This window comes from Pollicipes pollicipes, unplaced genomic scaffold (genome assembly GCF_011947565.3).
Source record: "Pollicipes pollicipes isolate AB1234 unplaced genomic scaffold, Ppol_2.1 Scaffold_423;HRSCAF=473_pilon_pilon_pilon, whole genome shotgun sequence".
NCBI lineage: Eukaryota > Metazoa > Arthropoda > Thecostraca > Pollicipedomorpha > Pollicipedidae > Pollicipes > Pollicipes pollicipes.
This window is the reverse complement of record NW_023596451.1, coordinates 14,134-31,995: the sequence shown is the minus strand read 5'-3', so window position 1 is coordinate 31,995 and position 17,862 is coordinate 14,134. Positions and strand designations below refer to the sequence as shown.

The window sequence follows — 17,862 nt, the reverse complement described above, 5'->3', positions numbered from 1 at the left end:
AACCGAAAAGGAAGTCGCACTCCGGGCATCATATGCCTTTCATAAATTTCTAACCATATTTTGACCATTTCCCCCTCTGCCCTCTCCTCGTACGGCAGAGCGGAACCCTGGGCCCTCGCCCTCCAAGTGCGGCGGCACGCGCCAAAGTGGTAACGTCCTCTGGTCCGTATTGAGCTAAACATTTGGAAAAGACGCTGCATGCTGCTGTTCGTAGGAGGGAACCGAGGATGCCCGGATGAGGTCTAAATACATCGAAAAAAGAATGACGTGATTTGAGACCACGTTGGAGGGAGGTCGCACCACGCTGCGCAGCCTCGCTCCACCAGAACACCCACCCCATCACGCGCGCTTAACACATGGCCGGCTCTCTGCGATTCGTAACCTCACTGCGCAGTCCTGGAGCGCTGGAACGCATCTTGCCGCGCGGCATTATGGGTCCATGTACATGGCTTCATGGGCGTGACCATCGGCAGGGCCGATCCATGTCGAGGTAACGCCTGAGCGGATTGCGCTATTCTTTCTCCAACCATATGCTTTGGTAACGAGCAAAAATGGATCTCAGCAGCATCCAGGGCGTGGTTGCACCATGCGTGACAAAAGTCGCTCTCCGCGGAGTGATTTGATCAACTCTCTCGACGAGGCGTAGCTTCTGAGACCTGTCAAGATCAATGCCAAATAACCCTGGTATGTTTCATGTATATTTATCAAAGACATGTTCTCACAAGTGGGCGCTTGGTATCCATTTTCATCATTTCATAGCTCGTGATTTCCAACACTTGGCTATCAGGTTATAACAAAGTGAGGTGGTCCGTTTCTGCAGAGTATTGCCGAATCGGTAGACTGTTTGCTCCACTGTCTGGGCCAATACGACACCCTTCACACGAGAACAGGATCCACCCGACCTGAAAAGCTACATTTCAAAGCACCATACAAAAACTAATGTGCTTTGACTGGCAGTTCAAACAAATGACTGACAAAAGCAACATGCTGGTCATGGTATGGCAATTCCAACCTGCTCTCAAGAGAATCAGGGCAAAATGTCTGCAGTCTTAATTTTCACAATACCGCTATTGTGCAGTACTGACACAGCTCAGCACCAAACAATGGGATGAATACAATTTACCACACAAAAAGGAACAAAAATGGATAGGCCACCCACATCTGGGATCTCATCATGCCATCCAGCAGATCTCCAATGGCCCAGAAAGGCTGGTAATACATAGTGGTTAGAACACTTCCATTATTTTACCCCATGTGGCTTATATATTCTGGACTGTCGCGCATTCAATTTGAATACCCGAGCCAGGCTGGAGCACTTACGTCATCACCGTCAGATGCGAACAGAATATCACAACAAATAACGAGCACACGCGATGCGCGAGTGACGCCGCCCTGCGGCCGGCAGCTACACTAGAAGTTCCGTCCGTAGAAGACATAGTCGCCGCCGTCCAGGGAGTCCACCGGGGTAAAGGTGACCTTGGTGAGCCTCGCGGGCCGCCATGTCGTCTGCCGGTACGCGCACATGCGCCCGAAGCAGCCGCAGGTGCGCAGCACGGCCATGCTGCAGGCCGCTAGGCGCTTCACCAGACTGGAGTCGGCCACGCTGGGGAGCACGGCCAGCCGCATGCAGCCCTTGAAGCGCTCCAGCAAGCAGGCCGGCGGCTCCAGCGCGTCCTCGCTGCAGCGCCGCGATGCAGTTCTGCGGCGCCGGGCGCGTCGGGTCACAGCCGGCCCAGGCCACCGGCCGGGTGCAGTCAGGTCCGTAGCACCGGGCGACTCGGCACCACACGGCGTTCGCCCGCGACACAACCAGACAGTGGCGGCCGCTGGCAGGAGGGTACACCGCAGCTACACAAAAGCGCACACGCAACCCGCGGCGAACTCAGAGAAGGGGACGAGAACAATGCCGCACACCTTGAAAGTGAAATACACCGATTTGCACGACTTTGCTTGGTTCTTGGCACAGTACGCACCAAATGTGGACCCCTGACAAACCTAAGCTTCTCCCACGACCTGGTGCTGGACCAATCCCCAGACAACCACACCATCATTTTACACTGCGATCTCATCCCTTCAAAAGCCACGCACGCTCCCGGCTACATAACCAGACAGAGCAGCGCGCCTCCACGTCTGGCGCTGGCTCCCCGCAGCCAGAGCCCCTCTGCGGCTGGCCGGCGCGCGTCTCACATGAGCTGGGGAGCGCGCGCGGGCGGCGTGTCTGGCATCGGATACTTGAGCCGCATCTCCTCCAACCAGGAGACGGCCAGCTGGCGGTGCAGCTGGCGGGCGTGTCGGGCGCGGCGGCGGCGAACGCCACCACCGTCTCGTCGTCGTCCTCCAGCACCAGGCAGTGCTGCGGCTGCAGCAGCAGGAACGGCGCCACCCACCTGGCGCGGCGCGCCGGGCGCCGTCAGGGCGACGCCGGCGCCGGCACCGACGGCGACAGCCGGACTCAGCCGACAGCGGCGAACGAAAGACGGGCTCGGACGGCTCTCCCACACGCACACACACACATACACGCGCGCACGCACGCACGCCACGCACACACGCGCGCGCGCAAGCACGCACGCACCGCACGCACCACACGCACGCACACACGCGCGCACGCACGCACGCACGCACGCACATTATGAACAGACACGGCAGCCACTAGCCAGTAACTGCCCCCGGCACAGGCCGCGACCCGACCGGCCCGGTGCCCCGCCGGCCCAGCCGACGCGTCCCACCTGTCCGCGCTGAGCTCCGGGTACTGCTGGAAACTGGGGTGCGTTCGCCACTGCACTGGTGCCAGACGGCGCGCACCGCCTGCTCGTCGGCGGCGCGGTACGGCCGCACCAGGCACACCTTGGTCAGCGGGTGCTCCGGCGACTTGTTGGCCATCAGGTCGCTGGCGTTGTCCAGCGGCAGCAGCCGCTGCCGGCGCCACATAATCGGTCACAAGCCAGTGGGGCGAGGCGGCGTCACGGTCACGGCTGGGCGGCCGCCGGTCCGCCCGCCCTCCTCGCTCGACCACCGCGCCGGCACCGACACGGAAGGCGGTCTGTATATCTACGAGTGCTGTGGATAGGTTAACACCTCACCGTGACACCGTCTGTAGGGGAGCGCGGGGACAGTGACACTGACATCACAACTGGGCCAAGACATTCCTGTGCGTCAGCGCCACGTTAAAAGGCGTTGAGCATCAGGAAGAGACGTGCGCGCTCGAGCGGCGACGCTGCGGAGCGGCGTCCCACGCGGTACGTACCTCGAGGTCGCCCGTGAGGCCGCCACGGAAGATCCAGGGCTCGTTGTCGCCCGACAACGACTCCTTCCATCCCCTGGTGAACCCTGGCCGGCCAGACGCGGGTCAGCGAGGCCGTCACCAGAGCACGCACACAGGCTAGTCCGGGCCGGCGTCAGGGCTCGAAACCCATTCTGCGCGTCGCGTTATGCGGATGAACTCGAGACAGACGTATTTGATTGATACAATTTGCCCTGAGATGTATGGAGCACATCCACAACCTACGCTATTGACCGCATGGTTTGCTGCAATGCGCGACAATTCTGTTACCAAAACAGGGAGATTTCGTAAGATTACCAGACCAAGCTGCGCACACTTACCCAGAAGCAGCGTCTGGTGTGTTCTAGAAATCAACAACAGCAACAAAGACCCGGACACAGATGTCGCAGCCCATTAGGACATGAATGACTCACTGGGACCTGCCGTGAACCGGTAACCAACACCTGCTTTGACTGCCTTCCCAGTGACACTTTGGACGCGTGCTGGTGGCCGTGGACCCGGACTAGCCTGCTGTGTACAGAGCGGCGCCGGGCGCGGCGGCGGGCGACGGGCGACAGCGGCGGGGACGGGGGCGCAGCGCGCGGCGGGCCGGCCGGCGATGCGCCGCGCGGCCGGCCCTAGCGGTGGGCGCAGCGCGCACCCAGGCCGGGCCCCGACCCGCGCCGCCCGGCCGCGGCCGCGCTGGCGGCCGACCGCAGCGGCGCGCCGAACGGCGCCGGCCCCTTCCCGGCGGCCGGCCGGCGAGCGCGGCCGCGCCGGCGCCTGGCGCCCACATGCCGCACCAGCGACGGCTCAGAAGTTCAGACGCGCGCGCGAGCGCCGGACGGCCGCTGACCCAACCCGGGCCCGACCGAAGGTCATCCGGCTGCCGCGCTGCGCCGGCCCAATTTAGCTCGGCCGTCTCGGGCGCGCGCGAGCGCCTGAAATTCTGAGGTGATACGCATCCAGCTGAAAGGAGTAATGGTCACGCCGGGCTGTGGAAAGAAGTGGCGTCAGGCGGGGCGCGGCCTGGGGTGGGGGGCGGGGCGCCCGACCCCGGGCAGAGCGGCCGCTAACACGCCGCTCCTGAGAGACGGCCGCCGCATACTGCCGGCGGCTTGACCCGCGCCGCCGCGCTGCGCCGGAGCGCCGGGCGCGCCGCGCCGCGTTCGCCATGCGCGCGCGCGCAGCCTGCTTGGCTCCTGCTCTCTGCTCTCTCGGTACGGGCCGACGATACCACCTACATGTATAGTTTCCCTCGACATGGCTGGACGCCAGGTCGCACACGACACCCATCGCTGTGAAGAGAGAGAGAGATGTGGCGGTTAGCAGCGTGCGGCGCTCCGCTCAGCCTCCTCTGTCTCTCTCTCTCTCTCTCTCGCTCTCTCTCCAGCTGTGTGGTGATGAGAGCACGTTACCAGTTAACGCCGTGCGCCCCCCGTCCCGTCTACCCCTCCCTCCAGCGCCGGCGGCAAGGCGTGGCCCGCGCCGCTGCTGCCCGCATCTCTCTCGCACCAGTCACTGTCTCCTGGCCGCGCACCGGCGTTCCCGGGTTTTGCATGGGCCGGCGGCGGCGGCCGGCGCCCGCAGTCGGCCAAGGGGCCGCTACATGGGTCTGTCCGCCTGTCTGTCTGTCTGTCCAGCTGGTGCGGCGCCGCGCCTCAGCGGGCCGGACAGGCAGCGGTGCCGCCGCCGGGGCGCACCGGGCTGTACCGTTAGACGCTGCGCGGGCCCGGCCGGTCGCCGCCGGATGCAAAACACGAGATCGCCTGGCCGGCCAACAAACCTGGTCCCCGGACGCCGCTCGGTCGGCGGCCCGGGCGGCCGACGGCGCGGCGCGCGCAGCAACTCTGGGCTACGTTAGGGCGCGGCGCGCGCGCAGGCGGTGAGCTCGCGACGGCCGACCGAGCGGCGTCACAGAAGAGCCGCGGAGCGCGCTGTGAAAAGAAACTAGGGCCGGGTTTGAGTTGTGGCAGACTGCCTTGCCTCTCTCCGTGCTTGCGTGACCAGCCCAAATGCGAAAAAACAGCAAACAGCCAGCTTCAGACCGACTCAATGACTCCAGCTCCCAACGAACGTCCCGCTAGCGTACTCGACATCGAACGCGACCCAACGCCGGGTTCCGTAGTGCACCAGCAACGCTCGCCAGTGTGACAGCAGTCGGCAGCACGGGGAGAGACGGAGGCAGCCCCCCAAAAGTCAACCCCGGCGGCGGGAGAGTTCGGTCCTCCGAACGGAGAGAGATGCGGGCCGGCAGCAGGCCACCAGCAAACTTTAACCACACTCCGGACTCAGCGGCCGTGCCGGCTAACACATCTGGCGTCCAAGGCGACGGCATTACTCGACGCACGGAGCAGCGCCAGCCGAATCTGGCTCTGACTTCCCTTCCCGGGCGGCGGGGCAGCTGCCAAGCGGCCGCGACGCCGCGGCCGAGGCGAGCGGCAGCGGCGGCGGCGGTGGTAGCGCTGCGGTAGCTCGGTCTAACGGCACGCCGCCGGCCGGTGCGTCCGGTCGGCTCGGCCGCGGCGCCGGGCGGCGTCTAAGCCGGGCACCGCCGGCTCTGGCCCGCCCCGCACTCACCCAGCCACCGGACGTAGCCGTTCAGCTGCGACAGCACCGACTCCATGTCCCAGATGTACGGGTACAGGTCGTAGAGCAGCGAGCGGTTCTCGCAGAGGAACAGTCGCTTCAGCAGCCGCTTCACCCGCTTGGCCATGGCGTCGAAGGCGGCCGCCCGGTCGTACCACTCACGCGCCTGACGGGGCGCGGCGGACCTGACAGCGGCCGTCCGCTCCTCCCACTCAGCCGCCAACCATCACACGCGCACAAGCGCAGCACGGCCGCGCCTGTGGCCCTGTGGTGCGCGGCACCACAGGGCCACAAACGGCGCCTCTGGGCGGGGAGTAAGCAAGACCACAAAGGGCCACAAACGCGAAGTAAGCAAGACCCTAATGAGCACCATCATCCTAAATGGGCCGCCCGTCAAACCAGCTCAGTAAGTACATACCCACGTTTGAGATTGAGCAAACTGGCAGACTTCTAAAGTGTACCCCATGTGCACAAATTTCATGGTGCAAGGACCGCCATCACCCCGCGAGCGACTGTGCCTGGGCCGTCGCGCGTAGGTGGGCGCCTGCCACCCACCTCTGGCGGTAGGGACTCGTCGATCTTGCCCTTCCTGGCGTAGGGCACCACCAGGCTGCAGTTGGACTTGAGCCACTGGAAGTCCTTGAGAAGCCGGAGGCCGGCCGCACCATGCTCGAACGGCAGGTAGAAGAGGTCCGACATCACCATCAGGTCGTCCTCAGTCAAGTCCTGCGGGCACGTGCGGCGGACGGCGTCGGCGCCGGCTCGACATGCGCGGCCGCAACATCGCTGCACTCGCGGCAGACCACTACCAGGATAAGGGTCTGCGGCTCTCCATTATCTTTAAGTCCAAGCCGATATCCTAACGGCACGTCCGTTACAAAACTACGCCTGCCGCCCTCCCCCCTCGCCGTCCGCAGACGCCTCATGTACCCGTTGCTGCCGACGAAAATACCTGCACAATTTCCTTCCATTCCCTCCCCGACCAGCACCGGTCGCTCACCTCCTCCTCCTCCTCGACGGACATGGTGGCGCTGGCGGGGGAGTCGTCGGCGGGCGCTGCGGCGCCGTCCGGGCCTGGCTCCAGCTGCATGTCGGGCGGCCGCGTCGGCCCTGACTCCACGGCCATCGGCTCGCCGGGCGCCGCCTCCGCCGCCGGCTCCACCTGCCAGAGCGGGGAGGTCAGGAGAGCAGACACTGCCGCCGGCTCCACCTGCCAGAGCGGGGAGGCCAGGACAGCAGACACCGTCGTCTGCTCCACCTGCAGCGGGGAGGTCAGGACAGCAGATTTCGTCGCTGACCCGGTGCGGGCGGAGGCGATGATGAGAAGACAGAGAAGGCTGCTGCTCTAGCTAGGCTGAACAACCATTATGATCGATAACACGACACCTCATGGGAATGGGGCTCACCAATAAACTACCATTGCATGCGCTGCATAACAGTGCATTGGAACCAGCAAATACAATGCAAATAGGGTACTCTTACACTTCTCACACACTATGGTGAACCATCGTCCGCGGGGGAGGCATATCAGCAAAACGAGAACGGCCGACAGCGGCCGCTGAGCCAGCACATCGGCACCGCCAAATCTGCACCGAAGCTAAGAATTCCAAGTAGGCGGATCAACATTTAAATACTAACACCCACCAAATCCCGAAACTCATTCTTTTAATGTGCATTTAAATGAAGCATGTACTGCAAGGGTTCATACACGTGCTGTCCTCAGTTTATCTGAAGTAAATCGAATCATGGGGAGCACTGGGACCGCTTCATCCCTCACACCTTGCCTCGCCCTCACGCCCTCACTGTCCACAACGTTCGTCCGAGTCGCTCGGGCGCAGAGTTCGCCCCGCGCCGTCGCTCCTCGCTGGCCCGACCGCCTGAGGGTCTGGCCATCAGCGCCGGCTGCCCCACCTTGTCGGCGGCGTCGGCAGGCGCGCTGTTGCACTCCATGGGCTCGCAGGGCGGCCCCGGCTCAGCCGGCTGCTCGGCCAGCTCGCCGGGCGTGCTCGGCACCACGATCTTCTCGGCGTCCGCCAGCGAGTTGAGTACGGGCCCCGTTACGCCAACCACCTCCTCCGCCTGCCGACACGTCATGCCAGGTCAGGTCAGGTCAGTGGTGTCCCCACACTGAACAGCAGCCCGCCGCACCAGGCGTCTGGCGTCACCTGAGGGCACTCAGGTCGGCCAGCCCCGCCGTCCGCCGACCAGCCACCTAGCCGCAGCCGGCGCCTCAACACCCCCGCGGCGCGAGCGCACCGGCCGCGCCCATCACAAGCGCGGGGTCTCACCCGCCTGCTCCTCTGACCGGCCAGCGGCCGGCCGCGCCTCACCTTGATAATCTGCGCCTCGGCGATGGCCTGCAGCTGCTTGACAGTGCCGGCCGGCACGGACGTGGTGTCCGTCGTCACCGTCGACGTGGTGGCCATGCACGTGTTGATCCCGGGGATGGGCACCGGCGCTGCGGCGGACCGCGCACACTTCAGTCACACGCCAGCGCCGCCGGCACCGCTGGCGCGCGCGCCGCCCCGGCCTCACACGTTACTAGTTTGTACTACATACTTTCAGTTTACGAGTGTTCAGTTCCACACACCGACACACCAATCTTCGACACCTCGGGGAAAAGCGTACTGCGAGCGTTGCTGCTAAACTGCGCGTCACCTGGCAGTGATTGCCACCCCCTTGATAGGCGAACCTGCCGCACCACACCGCTGTCCGCCTGCCGCACCTGGTCCCTCCAGCGCGCCGGGCGTGATCGTCAGCACGCGCTGCTGTAGCGCACCGTGCCGCCCGTGCGCGCCTTGTTGAACTCGGGCAGCCACTCGCGCAGCGCCATGCGTAGCGCGTGGCGCGGGTGGTAGACGTCGGGGTGGCACCTGGTGCGGCTCGGCCCCCTCCTCAGACTTCCGTCTCCAGCCGGATGTCGGCCGACAGAGGGTCGTCTGCCGCCGCAGTGTCAGCCGTCAGCCGCCACAACACCGGACAACACCGCAGCGCGGGCGCCGCGCAGCGGTGGCGGACGCCGACCGTCGGACAGACGAGGTGGCTGTTACCCACATTGACTATGGACTAGCATTCGCGACAAACTTTTACCCACGTTTTAAAACTGCAAACACACTGCACGCACACATTCCACGCAGAACACAGCCGACATTGCCAACAGTACTCTTCCAGAACACATATGATCCTGCCCTATCAGCCAGTGAGCCGGCAGCACTCGGCCCCTGTTCAGCAGAGTCCGGCTGGCGATGGGAGGGCCGCGCCCCGGCCACTCACTGGGCGGCCGCGGCGGCTCCCCGTCCCGCCGACACTGCGCCCAGTGCGCCAGCGTCCGGATCGCCACGTAGTTGACGCCGTACTCGCAGTTGGGGTTGGTCAGTACGCCGCGCAGCCGGGACCGCAGCTCCACCGGCCTGGTGGCGGGGCGTGAGTGCTACACACGTGGCATGGGTACATGTGCGGCTCCGTGCGGATCGCGCCCGCTGGAGGGGCACGTTGGGGGCATGGGGCTCATTCGGGCACGGTGGATGTATGAACGTGTACGTGTATGAACGACGCACCCTCGTTGAGAGGCGGCGGCATCGGACCGCAGGTGGCTGATACGACTCCAAATTGCATCCGCGCCAAACCAACATAAGATAACAATACTTGACCACGTTAACCAATCAAGCACATTTTAAGACATTCGTCATTCCTTTCACGCGCATTCCACTCTGTAAAATGTGGATTATCAAAAATAAGATGGTGATTGCTGGGAGAGGGAAAACCTAAGCATGCCAATTACCAACTTATTAGGACAAATAATAAACATCTCTGTCCACTATGCAACTACAATTGAATACGAGAAATTTGAAAACGGCACAAAGACAAAAGCTGGCACGTCACCGGCACGCTGGCCGGCGAGGCTTCCCAGCCGGCGGCGGCGGCGGCGGCGGCTCGCACCTGCCCGAGTACGGCCCCAGGTAGAGTCGCTTCTGGTCGTAGTCGTTGGCGTGCAGGTTGTCCCAGATGACGGGCGGCCGCTTCAGCACCTCGCGCAGCTCCTCTATCGACTCGACCGAGAGCACCTTCGACACCACCTTCGGACCTGAGGCGCAGAGCATGCCGTCGGATGGGTGTCGGTGGCGGCCAAACCAGACAGCCGAGTCATGCTCATTGCACGGAGAACCAGGTGTCACACCACTCAAACCATGGCGTAGTTTGTCAGCTCTACAGGCCAGCCCGACCAGCCGGTCGCGCCGGCCAGCCACGGGCGCCGCCAGTCTGAAGGCCCAGTGCCCCGGGACTCCGAGAAGTAACACGGCAACAGAGATCAAATTATTGCTTAACCAATGTCCCGCACGGATCGTTGGTCTGCCCCGCCCCCACCACAGCAGCAGTCTGCGCCACCCCCGCCCGCACCAGCCATCATCCCCGGGCACCACACGCTGCCGCCGCCGCCATGTCCAGCGTGCGGCCGGCCGTCGAGCCGCGGCGGCCGGCGCGCCACTCACCGGTCCACATGATGTCGATGTTGGGCGCCAGCTTGCTGCCGATGGTGCGCAGGTACTCGGAGCCGGTGACTGTGGGGATGGCGCGCGTGGCGCAGTACTGGGTCGGGCAGAACAGGAACTGCGGCCGGCTCAGGTGGTCGTTCATCTCGTTGGTGACGGTCACCTGCGGCGGCGGCGGCGGCGGCAGCCGGTGACGGTCGGGCTGGGTCCCAGTCCCCCGCTGGAGCCGCACCACCCGCAGCACCACACCCGGCTATATGCCACTGGGCAGGGGTAACCTCGAGCGGCAGGCTGACACTGCTGCCGCATCAGGTATGTCTGCCGATTGTGCCACTCTGCAATCGCCTGAAGCATCGCCAGCTTCCTCATGAAACCCATCCAAGCAGATAATTGTAGCAGGTTGTCATTCTGTATGGTCCTGGGAATATGTTTGCCAGGATAAGTCAAGTCAGGCCAGATGACTGTGTGACTAAAGCAGTGGATGTACTCGATGATGGCAAATTGCATGCACTTACCTGAGCATGTGCAAAGGACTGAAAGACCTGCTTGTCGTCTTCGCGCATCTCGGGGTCGATATCATCGAAGAGTAGTGCAAAGGCAACACAACCAAACTGAGAGACCTGGAACAAACAGTTGTTGCTACACACCAACAGCCAGTGGTTCTTCAAACAGCACATTCTTCTTCAGCACTTCCAATGATACACATTGTGGTGCACACACAGTCTCGACGGAAAAATGTTACTGATGTTGTTTAACCCTTTTTGCAAATATTTTGCCATTACTGGATGCTTCTTCCAACATTATGAGTACTTATGCTGAAAAAACAATCTTTCAACATCCCTGGAGATACGAGTTAAATGAGGGTACTTGCAAGGCAGTGTTCATGATCACAGACAACACTACCATTACAACATTGGTGACCATGAAAACTGCCTTGAAATGTCAAATATTCTGATAATATATTCATAACAGCTCAAGACCATTCTTCCTTGTGTGAAGAGCTTCTTCCAATATGCCTACATACAGCCTTATAGCTCACACCTCCACCTATCTTGTATGGCTATGTGCTATCTTCCACCTCCACCTATACCCATGACCAGTCACATGATACCCAACCAGTCTTGCAACACCTCACACAAACTGGTCCACCAGCTACCGCTCCCACATCCCGCGGCCCCGCCTCTTGGGCCGGCGTGGGCACGCACCTGGTCCAGCTTGCGCTTTAGCGCGGCCATCTCCTTTTGACTAGAGTATGTGATGTCCATGCCGGGCGAAAGGCCATAGATGAATGTGACGCCGTGCTGGTGGGCTGTGCGGATCAGCGACGTTAAGTGCTCGGCTTCCTCTACCGTGTACATCTCCCGCCAGTAGGCCCGGTGCTTGTAATCGTCCTTGGGCGCGTACAGGTACGACGTCATGCCCCAGCGCTTCATCCTGTGTAAACAGAGCTGCCATTAGGCCCTTGGTAAACTGAATATTGGAGTGATGGGCAAAGTGGGGATCTTTGTTTTATGTTAAGTGTGAATTTGATACAACAATGTTTTGGGTCTGATCAGTTGACATCATAATATATCACAATGATAGTTGCAAAGATAATGAAGCATGACATGTTTAAACACAGCAACACACCATTATCACCAATCTATTGTCATTTGACACCAAATTACCACCTAGAATACATTAATCTCAAGACCCAGCATTACAGAAAAAGCACAGCTCATTCTATGACTAATCTGCTCTGATGTAATATATATATACACACACACACACACACATATATATATATATATATATATATATATATATATATACAATATAACAAAATTTCAAGTCAGTATCAACAAACAATTCTCATACTCACTTTCCAAAAAGCTCCTTCCTTTGTTCAGCTGTCCATGGTCGGCCATAGAAACCTGTTGATAATGCCACCATTAGAAACGTGTCATGCAACCTCAATAAGACATGAATGGTAAGCCCATGAGCACGTTCACCACGTGTGTAAGAATAACTGACAAAGAATAGACAAGCAAGTCAGAATTTTGTTAACTTCACCTAGCACTGATAATGCATTGCAAAAGCAGAAAAGAAAAGCAGAGACCACCAAGAGAGAAAATATATGACATGGCTTGACACAACCTCTGAGCACAAAAAAACTAAACACAGCAACCTGGGACACCACAAGCAAGTCGGCTAAATGTACTAGGATAGGATCAATCGGCACTCCCAGCAGTTTCCACACATCACAAACCAATGCTAGATCAGTCTGAATGCTGTCATCCTCAAGTCAGGCATTAGAAAATTACACAACAATTCAGGAGGAGTTAGTGAATGGCTTCCCCTGAAGGATGCTCACTGTCTTTTCTAAGGACAATACAGGGTCATCAATTATGAATCAGGAAGGGCAAATTAGACTTACCTATAAAACAGGAAGGATAAATTGGACTGAACTATGAAAAAGCAGACTTTCAGTTGGTATAAAACAAAAATTTGTGGAATGATCCAATCTAACTGCTTAAGAACAAGTTTCATGAAGCCTAACACTTTTGCAAAGAACCAAAAACTCTGACCTTACAAATTGGCATGGCTAAGTTACCTGCACCATTCCTCATCATATACATCTTGAGCTACTTTTCTACAGTAACATTACTCATTCAATGGCATATCATACTTTTTTGTCAGAATATAATATAAAATTCACTTATTCAAATTTGCGGCTCTGGGTGTACCCCCCCCCCCCCCACCACAACTCACCTAACCTCCCCACCCTATATCCCCTTCAACCCAGCATCCCATTGGCATCCATGTTCCATGCCATGTGTAGGTGCTAGGATCAAATTTCATGGATTCTTGTTACCTTGGCTGGGTACATTTTTATGGTTCTTGGTGCTGCTTAATGCGCAGTAATGTTGTGACCGTGTGCAGTAATGGTGCCGGTGTCATGGCTGCTGTGTGTGTGCGGCGCTTGGGAGCTCGCCATCATAATCATAAAAAATTTGAAGGTAAGATCATGAATCTACCTGTTTTGTGATTATTTATGATATGTCCCGCCTTAAATACAACAAATGGTGTACAATGATTTTTCCACCATTAGGTAGGAAAGTACACCCTGACTGATGCAAAAGCATGATACTGTTCCTTATTTTGAAGTGATTGAACACACTGCACATATCTTTAATTGTAATAAAATAGCTATCACCTCATCTCATAGTACATTTGCTTTTGACATCAATAGTAGACAGAGCTGCAGTCTTGTATCTTTAAAAATATAAGGTCATAACTAACTGGAAGGTCCCTTTGCAGATGCATGCCTACACAATTATTGGGTAAACTGCTTGCATATGAGCAAATCAGGTAATTTTTCTGAGGAAAGGCATGAAAACCCCAATAGACTATAAACTCACCTTCTACCACACCTGAGATAAACTTGCTCTGGTCATTTACATAGTTCTTATTACTATCTAAGACACTGTCACCATTTGGTATGCTTGCAGAGCACTGCCCTACTTGGGCACTTTCACCATCCGCTTGAGAGCTCGAAGCCATTCTGGTGCTCTTTAGCAGCATACACTAGAGCACATCACACGCCAACAACAAAATTTGGTGCTTTTCTTGGAAAAGCAAGACGACCACCAAACTATTCAAACGTGCATTAGGCAATACTGCCCTCCGAAATGCCGGACTAGTTGAGTTTCGTTCAGGGCCATGTAACGTCTCCCAAATTTGAGTAAATCGAGGAGAAATGCCCACCAAAAGCTCAAAAAAGTCTCAAGTCGAAAGAAAGTACTCCAGACTTTGGCAGGGACGCCTATTTATGCAATACGATGCGATACAACTGTCCGTTACATCGCCCAACGAAAACGTCGCAGTTATCTCGGTTAGCAACAACAACAATGGCGGACACCGAGATTCTTCCAGCTGATAATGGGCAGCTTCGTTTATAAGCGACCTTAAAAATATGCAAAAGATTTTGCTAAGATAACGTAATAAGGTTATAAAAATGAATAGCCTGCACCTATTTCATATCCAATATTTTTCCAAACAAATATACACTGTTCAATATTTGACAAGGCACGGTGCAAATGTTTACAAAATATTTGACGAACGTGTTGAATAGAATAGTACTGGATCACACCTGTAAGTGTACATTGACGATAACAAGTACAAGAAAGACGAGCGACTGTTCGCAAGCCTTTCTCCACTGACTTTGGTGATTTTTGCTGCCATCCGCCAACGAGTTTTCAAATCACACCACGTGATCGCAGGTTGCACGGCAGAATTTTTTACTGTGGCTATCACCACGGGCACCAGCACTACCACTGGCGAACGGAGATCTTGAGCGGCAAGCTGTACGCTAAGCTCTAGTACCAAAGCCTTTGCTCTATATTTTCATAAATACTTCGTTCTTCTATATGCCCGCTCGCAGTCACCTCAGCCAGGGCTGGACATCGCCCCTGGGAAATGTGGCTCCCGGATCCAGCGGACCTGGACCATTGGGGCCCAGTGAACCACAAACGGGCTCGCCTCCCTTCCCTCCCCCTTTTGAACAACTCGGTTTAAGGCCACCTTATTTTGAGAGTAGCCAACTGTTCTCGATTTTTCTAAACGACGAGATTTTGGTGTAAAATGAGCACGCAGACCCTGTGGCAAATGCAGGCTTGTCACATTTTTGACTTGACGAAGGTGCAGGTTTTTTTTTACTTCAGCTAAACGTAAAGGAAGCATGCCACGGTGTTGTGCTTTTCACTTAGTGTTAAATAAGACGTGTCCGATTTTATCGGTAATACCAATTTCCTCGAAATTCTTCTGAACAGCTCAGAATTTGGAGTTTGAGTAGCCGCTTCTATGGGAGAAATCCCATTGGTCACTCTGCTCACCTCTATGAAAGTCACCAGCATTTCATTTGCCTGGCTTTTCCATCGGGCGTGTTCTGCAATGTTTGCAATCATTGGCGGATCCAGAGGAGGGCGGCACGGCCGGGTCATGGCTCTCCATTGAGCCCCAAGGGGGGGGGGGGCTCTTAGGCTCCGGAGGGGCCATAGGCGGCCGAACGCGAGCAGTTTTCAAACGCAAAGCGCAACAAAATTGGACGTCTTTGGGCGCCCGGGTGACCGAACTAAAGTCGCAATAGAAAGCAAAGGCCTCGCGAGCGGATAAAAACAATATATCGCCGAATGAGATGGTGATGATAGGAAGTATTTTGAGACTCATTACGCTGTCAAGAGGCCCTGCGCTGTATCTAAGCCCTATGTGTCCACTTGCCAGGGAGATCCGGTCGCTAAGGAGCTTTGCATGTTCCCCCCATTTTGTTGCATTTTCTAGAAGGGGCCCACGCTGTTCTCAGTGCGCTATCTTCCAGCATACTGAGACACTGTTCATCAATAAGGAGCTCTCCGTGGATTCTTCCCATTTGCTCAAAAGATTCGATTGCCCTATAGCCAGAGGAGCCACATCCTGACCTGCGGGGGCACTGTCCGTTGCTCAGTGACCCTTCACCTTAGTCTTGGCTAACCCAACGACCCAGTGACATGTGCTCGCGGACCCTCTACATAAGTGACGGGCCGTTCCGATTATCGGCCACTTGCGGAGGGTCCTACGCTGTTGTTGGGCCCTGTCTTTAACCTGTTTGGGCGCACGCGATCGCTCGGAGCCCCTCCACATTGGGTTTTCCATACTTCTTGCTTGAACGGAATGCCCTACGATCCTGTCAGGGACCCCATCTGGTAACCTTCTCGAGCACACTCGATCGTTCCGGGGCCCTCCACGTTGGGTCTTGGTTACTCCAAATTTTAACATGCGCTCGGATGGGGTTCAAATTAACCCCCGCCCCCCGAAGGTTTTTGCAGAATGGTTTACGAACAGCGCGGCGCAGCCGCGCCAAATTTTGCCTAGGTGTGAACATTAAATAGTAAATCGTTTGGTATTAAAAATCTAGATGTACCTTGTAAGGTCGCTGACCTACGGCTGGTCAAAGGAAGACCATGAATTCTGCGAAGTAAATTTCTAGGGAATCGTGCAATCTTCTGCAACAGCGGAGTGTTAGACGGGGCCATACACCTCTAAGATACTTTTTAGGCAACGTGACAATTGAATGTTCAAATTACATCGACCTAGGGTCAGTTTTGGAGGTCGGACCAGGGTCGGTCATTCTGTTTTATTATTCCAGGGTTTGCTGTATGGAATAGTTTCTGGTGCTCATTTCGAATATACTGATGGCAGGAACCGCATTATACATCTTCTATACACTTCTCAAAGGTCAGCATACGTCACTGACCTAAAAATGACCCGGGTCAACATTTTGTTTTTAGGAACATACTGCCTAGCGTTATCTTTGTCGTTTATTCAAATGCAAAACTCATAGCAGTCTTGCATGATTTTGGTCAACACGACCTTGAAAAGGTCAAAAAGGTCACTGACCTTAAATGACCATGCGACCTTTTGCTTGGAACAGGTATCTATGTTCTGGGGGCACTTCAGAGACCAACCTGAAATTTGACCTTGTTTGACCTTATTTGACACGAAATTCATGATCTAGAAACTTCAAACTTTGACCTGAGTGAGTTCAGGTACAGACCAACCCACCCTGTAAATTTGGTGTTTCTAGCTCTCTCAGTTCCTGAGATCTCGGGGGGGGGGGGTAAATTGACCCCCACCCGAGGGAAGATTATCCAACCGGCCAACCGGGCCTGTGTTAGTGGAGTGCCTTACGCTCCTGTCGGGGGCCGCATCTGTTAAGATGCTCGGACACACCCGATCGTCCCCCGGCCCCCCACGCTGTGTATCGGGTGCTTGTTTGCTTGGAGGGCTCTACGCCCTTGTCGGGGCCCTATTTGTTGACCTGCCCGAGCCGCTGGCGGACCCGGAGGGAGGGGGGGGGGGGGAGTAAAGCACGAAGCCATTTCGCCCGCGTTGGGTCTGAGTGACCGATAGGCTCCGAAATGGCTCATAACCGGACGAACAGCGCAGCTTTCCAACATACAGCACAACGAAATTGGACGTTTGTGTTTCCGGGCGACCAAGAACAGTCGCAAGCAGAAGGGCTCGTGAGCAGACAAAAAAAAAAAATCGCTGATTGGAAAAGCGGTGATTGGGGAGACTTTCAGCCTCATTACGCTGCCCAGAAGCCCTACCCTGTTATCGAGGTCCTATGTGTCCACTTGCCGGATCAATCCGATCACTAAGGAGTCTTCCGCGTTGCCCTTGATCTCTGAATTTTCTCGTACGGACACGCTGCACTGCTGTCAGGACACTGTTTGCTAACATGCCTGGACACTCTTGGTCGATTACGGGTCCTTCACGAGTTGTTCCCATCCGCCAGAGGGCCCTGCACTGTTGCTGGGGCCCGCACAAGATAACGCACCGAAGCACTCGATGCTGAGGGTCACTCTACATTGGCCTAAGGCTATTTCCATTCGATCTCACCTGCGGAGGCCCTTCACACCTCGCGGGATCCTTTCTTTTAGCCTGCCTGGCTTCTCTTGATCGCACAGGGGCCCACTAAAATGATCTTGGTCACCTCAGGTTTGC

At 56.9% G+C, this 17,862-nt stretch overlaps 1 pseudogene; it reads right to left on the bottom strand.

Moving 5' to 3' along the window:
* Positions 1 to 1,410: 1,410 nt before the first annotated feature.
* LOC119096167 (protein O-GlcNAcase-like) lies at positions 1,411 to 14,210 on the bottom strand (annotated as a pseudogene).
* Positions 14,211 to 17,862: the final 3,652 nt, after the last annotated feature.